Raw genomic sequence first — 6,746 nt, forward strand, 5'->3', positions numbered from 1 at the left:
TTCTGGCAGTGAGCATGTGTAGGATGAGTTAACTGATCAGTATGGTGGGAGCAAGTGAAAACTAAAGTGAGAACCCCTGTTTATGATTTAAAAAAAAAAAAAAAAGGAAAGGGGTGGGATGGGGTGTGTGTTCTGCTACTGCTTGAGTCCTTCCAGACCTTTTTACTAGTCTCACTTGCAAAATATAAATTATCAGGGTCTTTTATGTCTTTGAGAGAAAACAAAGAAGTGGCTGATGAACAAAACCTTACAGAAGTAAGCAGTTAATTTCAGTATGATCTGAATTAATGTCTGGCTAATATACAGAGTTGGAGATGAGCAAACTATTCATTAACAAACATTATAAAATAGGAAAAAAATAAGCTTATGGCCTTGTTACTCCCTCAATAGTGAAGAATCCACAAAATAGGATTCAGTAATGATTACTAAAGAAAGAAAAGAGAACAAAAAACTCATATGCTGGTATTTGGAGAGCTTTGATGTGGCATTTTCATTCCCTGGTGTTTTCAAACCAGACTTTTTCAGTCAGACTAAACTGAAGCATATTTTACAAGCCAGAAATTATCTTTTCACTTTCTGTTCATATTTGACAATGAAAAAAGCAAGGCAATACAAGCTGATGAGTAGTAAGGTGTGTTGATGGAGACAGACTGGGAGTTCATTGACAGCAAATGGGGATTAGCAATTATTTTTTTATTTTCCACAGAAAAGTGATGTTATTTCAGTGCCATCAGGGGTAACAGCATGGAGAGATACAAAACTTTTAACTGTATCACATCTGTGCTGAAGAACAAAGTAAAACTTCCAAAGAACTAGTAAATATCTGCGCCTCTATGCAAATAATAACCTAAATGACAAGCTTTCTTGTGATGTGTATAACCTTCCCATGTCTCTAGGGATACAGAACAAGATGTTGTCCTGTACCTGTATAAAAAAAAAAAAAAAAAAAAAAAAGATGGTCTGCTTTTCTTTCCAGCTTGGTCCAGTTTTTAATCTGGTTTCGGTAAGGTTTGAATTGTATCAGATACAGAGAAAGGCCTTCATCCACAGCGTAAGTTTGGTTCAGTGGTTTTGCTCCTTCGTTTGTATATCTGTAAGGGTATTATGACTATGACCTCACAGTTCAAATTGCCTTTAATAGGAAACATTTTCTACTTAACTTTTCCAAAGCCAAGTTATGTTTATGATGGGGATTATGCGTGGTGTTTGCAATTGAAGGAGATGGGACCTCATGACCTAGATTGGGCCCTTTAGTTGCATCTTTTTATCTTCTTAAAAGGGGTATCCTTCACTTTTGCATAAGGAGATGAAGCTAAATGAATAACTTCATTTAGTCAGCCACAGTGAAGTTAAGGGGCAAAAAACTACAAGCCATGATAATGTCAGCAGTCAATATTGTTTCTCTTTGCAGAACCATAAACAAAATCATGAAACTAGTCTCTAAAAGGTCTTGATGACAGCTCTGGTAAATTTAAGCAATCTGGCTACAAAGATGAATGGTATTTTCCTGTTGCACATTCTCTCTCTCTGAAGCTATTTAAATCTAATTAACCTAGTGTCAAACTCTCTGATTTCTCTCCAGTGTTCTAACACAGGCCCCTAAACAATGTTGATTTTTTTTTTTTTTTTTTATTTTTTAAATACAAACTTCTCTTGAAATACTTGTTTTTAACATTTATCCTTTTATTTGTCAGTGTACCAAAATATTACCTCAGGATTGAATGGTTATGACAGTGAAGCAGATGGTACCCACAGAAGAAAAACAGTTTTTTGACTAATACAGAAAGCATGTGTATACAATGACTGTCTTGCCCTGGCTTGACTTGGTATTAGCAATTCCCGTTTTTGTTAGTCTTTCATTTCCTTCTACTGGGTGAAATTTCATTTCAGTGAAGCCAGTAGAAATTTTACCTTGCCTTCAGTAAGCAAAAAATGAGGTGGTTGGTGACAGCCACCATGGCTTCATTTAAGGGTAAATCATGCCTGATCAATTTTGTGGCCATCTATGACAGGGCTACAGAACTGATGGATGGGGCAGAGCAGTTGATATCATCTACATGGACTTGTGCAAAGCGTTTGACACTGTCCCACATGACATCCTTGTCTCTAAACTGGAGAGACATGGATTTGATGGATTGACCACCTGGTGGATAAGGAGTTGGCTGGATAGTGGCACACAGAGTTGTAGTCAACGCCTCAGTGTCCATGTGGAGACCGGTGACAAGTGGTGTCCTTCAGGGGTCGGTGTTGGGAATGATCCTGTTCAACATCTTTGTTGAAGACATGGACAGTGGGATTGATGCACCCTCAGCAGTTTTGCTGATGACACCAATCTGTGTGGTGCAGTGTACATGCTGGAGAGAAGGAATGGGATCCAGAGGGACCTTTACACGCTTGAGAGGTGGGCCAATGCCAACCTTATGAAGTTCAACAAAGCAAAGTACAAGGGCCAGGGGCACTTCCAGGCACAGCTACAGGTTGCGTGGAAAAGCGATTCAGAGCAGCCTTGTGAAGAAGCATGTTGGGGGTGTTGGACAGTGAGAAACTGAACATGAGCCAGCAGTGTGTGCTTACAGCCCAGAAACCGACCGTATCCTGGGCTGCATCAAAATGAGCATGGCCATGAAGCTGAAGGTGATCCTGCCCCTCTGCTCTTATGAGATGCAGCTTGGAGTACTGTGTACAGTTCTGGTGTTCCCAGCAGAAGAAGTACATGGAGCTGCTGGAGTAAGTCTAGAGGAGAGCCATGAGGATGATAAAGGGGCTCAAGTACCTCCCATACAGATTGAGAAAACTGTGGCTGTTCAGCCTGGAGAAGAGAAGGCTGCCTTCCAGTATCTGAAGGGGGCCTACAGGGATGCAGGAGAGGGACCCTTCATCAGGGTGTAATGACAGGATGAGGACTAAGAGTTCAAACTTAAACAGGAGAGATTTAAGTTTGCTATAAGGAAGATATTATTTAGTATGAGAGCGATGGCTGCCCATCCCTAGCACTGTTCAAGTCCAGGTTGGACAGAGCCTTGAGCAACCTAATCTAGTGTGAAGCATCCCTGCCTATGGCAGGGGGGTTGGAACTAGATCATCTTAAGGTCTGTTCCAATTGTAACCGCTCTGTGATTCTAAACTATCACTCACCATTAGCTACAGAATACTGATTTTTATAGAATATAAGAATTCCCAGAATGATTGCCTATCTTAACCCTGCAGTACTTACAGTGGACCAGCTTCTTTGTCATCTCTATCCAAGAAATCAAGAGAGTTGCATTGGATGCCCCCTGCTTCAGCATTTAGATCACTGATATTAGATTGGTTTTATATTTTGTTACCCTTCTAGGATAAAGAGGATTCTACTCGCATGCCCAGTTTAATTTTATTTTAAGCTTTGAAAGAAGGAGGAAAAGGTTTTAAGAAGACTGAAGGTAGAAAAAGGTTTTCAGTTGCTCAGTTTTGATAAGCAAAATCTTGAAATGGCTTGGACTTTAGGCCAAAAAAAATAAAGCATTGAGAAATCCAGTTAACTGTCCTGAAAAGCGTTCTTTGACAAAATCAGCCAACAACAGCAACCCCCCATCCCCAAATTACTGCAGACCTGAAGGTCTTCTGAAGAAATCAGTAATTCTTAATTCCCTAATAACTAAAAAAACACCCAAACCAAACAACAACAAAGCAAACAGACAAAACCACCCACCAAGAGCATTCTCCCCCTTTTCTCCCTCAACTATTAGATGTTTCTAACAAAAAAGCTTGCTCTAACAAAGATATATTCTACTGTGGTCCATATTGCTACAAAATGTTAACACAAGACAGCATTTTGGTGTGTATTTTTGGGCCACCTCTTGTTCTCTGAACAAAGAACAATAAATTAAGAAGCTTTTTGAACAATAGCTTATTGGGAGAGATAAATTGTAAAAGCTTATGCAGCACGTAACTGCGAATGCAACTTATGTTTCAAACAGATTTCCTTTTGAAGGAAACTGAAAGATTTGCCCTGTTTTTCCAGTTCACGTAAAGTTTATATAATCATCAACTCATTACTTTAGCAAGGGAACCTGTGCTGTAAATTCCTGGAATAGCTATGAGCAGTCCTGTGCACTGTCCACATTCTATGCAAGAGGGATGACACTTAAGTATAGGTATGTCAGCTGAGCCACAGAATTAAATAACTCAAATATTGCAGTTGTAAGAAGCACTTTATGCTGTGAGTCAGCATCTTTGGTATGCATTCTTTTCCTAGCATTTGTCTTCCATCAAACATTTAGTTTTCAAGCCACTGGTATAAACTGGAATGACATTTGAATGTACTGTTTCAAAATTTATTGCTTTAAGATGTCCATTATGCTATTGTTATGTGGCTTCTATTAATTATCTTATTAATTTGGCTTGTGTATTTGTCTGAAGGTTTTGGCTCTGCTTCTGTAATTTGTAAACTGACATCTGAACTCTAGGGAGTATGATATTTCAATGCATATTTTTGGGATGGATGCTTGAATACTTTGTCAACGGAGGGTGCCACTACCTCCCTATAATGTTATCTGGTTACATGTTATAGGTCCAGATCAGTGGTGCTGGCTATTTTGGCAATGATTTTGCAGGTTAGATAACAGCAGCAGGACAAGTGTCTCCTCTGAAGATACAGTTGCTACAACTGATGTTTACAGAGAAGTGCATACTAGAAAGCTGGACTACTAGTGTGATAAGGCAGTTAAGCTCTCCCACGTGACACTTCTAAGAGATAACTAACAGTGCTTGATTTCTTGTGATTGTTTTTGGGTTTGCTGGATCACAGTGGCTTTAGGCATGTGTGCTGCCTTGTAGGAGCTGATTTAACTGCATTTGAGCATCTCTGAAGGCAGGTTTCTGGATCAGAACCTCTTAAGACTTCCCCAAGTGGTCAGGATTGGACTGCTCACAGGATGGTCCCCAAAAGACGTACTAGATCTGCTTTTGCTTGGCAGGACACCAACATCAAGGACTCCTGTTTGTTCTCACCTGTCTAAAATCCAGTGCAGCCAAGGGTAACTGAAGTTTGTAGGTGAATGTATTATGTCTTAGTTTTGCCTTGGGCTTCTCATCTCTTTTTGGCAAATGCTTGATCGATTGCAATTATTTTAAGCATAAAATATACATTAAATCACATCATGCCTCAGAAGGACACTATTTTATTTTTTTAAGGATCTTAAAACAGTCTTTTTTTCATTCTGAACTGCCTTCTGATACTAGTTTCAGTATACCTGTCAGAATTCATCCTGAGAAGAGCTGTATTAAAGGAAAGATTTGCATAGCTGGGCAAATAGGGTTAGCATCCTTTGTTATTGAAGTCCAAGTTAAGTCCAATATCCTGTGGAACAGAAAAAAGTGGCTCTAGTCATGTTTTCTTTAACTTAATTCTTCCTAACTTATTTCTATCTTATTTTCTACATATGGCACCTTTCATACAGATGACCACCTGCTCCTGCAGCCTAAACCAGCTGTTTAACTATGCTGCATTGTTGAGATAAGATTTTTCCTTTACTTCCCTGAAGTACTTAGTTTTTAGCCTCTGATGCTCTTTAAAGTTAAAGTGCTTTTGAAGATAAGGCATATTGCAGACACAGTATGTGATGAAATAAGTGAACATAGAATGCGCATCACTATCTGTTTGATCTCTCAAGATGCTGATAATTGGTGGTGGCATAGCTGGGCTGGCTGCAGGGATGGGAGTTATGCTCTGGGGATTTGATACCAGGTAGAGTAAGAAAATATGGCCTAGAGTCTGGAACACTGCTTAGTGCTTTATGATATACTCTGGTCAGAGTTCTTCTCTGCTTGCACTGAAGGATATCCTTCAAAAGCCATCTGCCAGGTTTCTCTGTCACAGGAAAAAGAGTTACAACTTGCAGAATTCTTACTTTATTGCTAATTAACACAAACTTCAAATTACTGATATGAGTATTCAGGAAAAGAGAACATATTTAAAAAACACTTAAATATTCTTTATTCTTACTTCGGGGGCCCAGCTTAAGGCAAACATCATCATCCTTGCACCTTCCTAGTCTCAACTTTCCTCATTTTTCCTGCATGTTACACTTAGTCCATCCGAATTCCTTTGAGTGTGGGGTTGTGTTCACTTGTGTCTCACCCACCCCTCATGGCTGCTCCTACCCCAGCATTGGGTCACCCCTGAGTGCATGTCCTCAGGTATGGACTTCCTTTTGGTATAGAACACCTGCCTCAAAGAATGTCTCATCAGATGCTTGTCTCCTCAACACTCCATGTGTCTATGCGTGTCTTCACAACTCTTACCGTAGCATATACTTAGATGTGTGAGGAAAGTTTGCCATGTGATGCTCTGGCAGCTTTTGGGGTGTGTGAGGGTGTTTGTATGGGTTTCAGAGCCAGCAGGAACTGAACAGCACAGGACAGTTAATGGCCATATTTTGCTCAGGTCACCTCTGCAGCCCCTGCTACCAAACCTCACAATTTATGCCCACTAGAGTGCTCACACATGAGCTGATGAGGCACTCACATGTGTACTAACTGGGTGTTCTTGGATAAATTAATTGTGTGTCTAAGGGATCAGCAATTCTTCTTACTTAAGAAGGCAGTTTTTTCCCGGTGAAGTTACTAAATGTGTTAGAAACAGTGTCAATGAGCAGCAACTATCTAGTAAAACTTAAGTTTTTCTTTAGTAAAATAAACAGCCAGGTAAGTATTTTCACATGTATGAAACTAATTTTAATCATCAGTTATTTTTGGAATTTGTTTGA

The sequence above is a fragment of the Lathamus discolor genome, chromosome 8 (genome assembly GCF_037157495.1).
Source record: "Lathamus discolor isolate bLatDis1 chromosome 8, bLatDis1.hap1, whole genome shotgun sequence".
In the NCBI taxonomy this organism is placed as follows: Eukaryota; Metazoa; Chordata; class Aves; order Psittaciformes; family Psittacidae; genus Lathamus; species Lathamus discolor.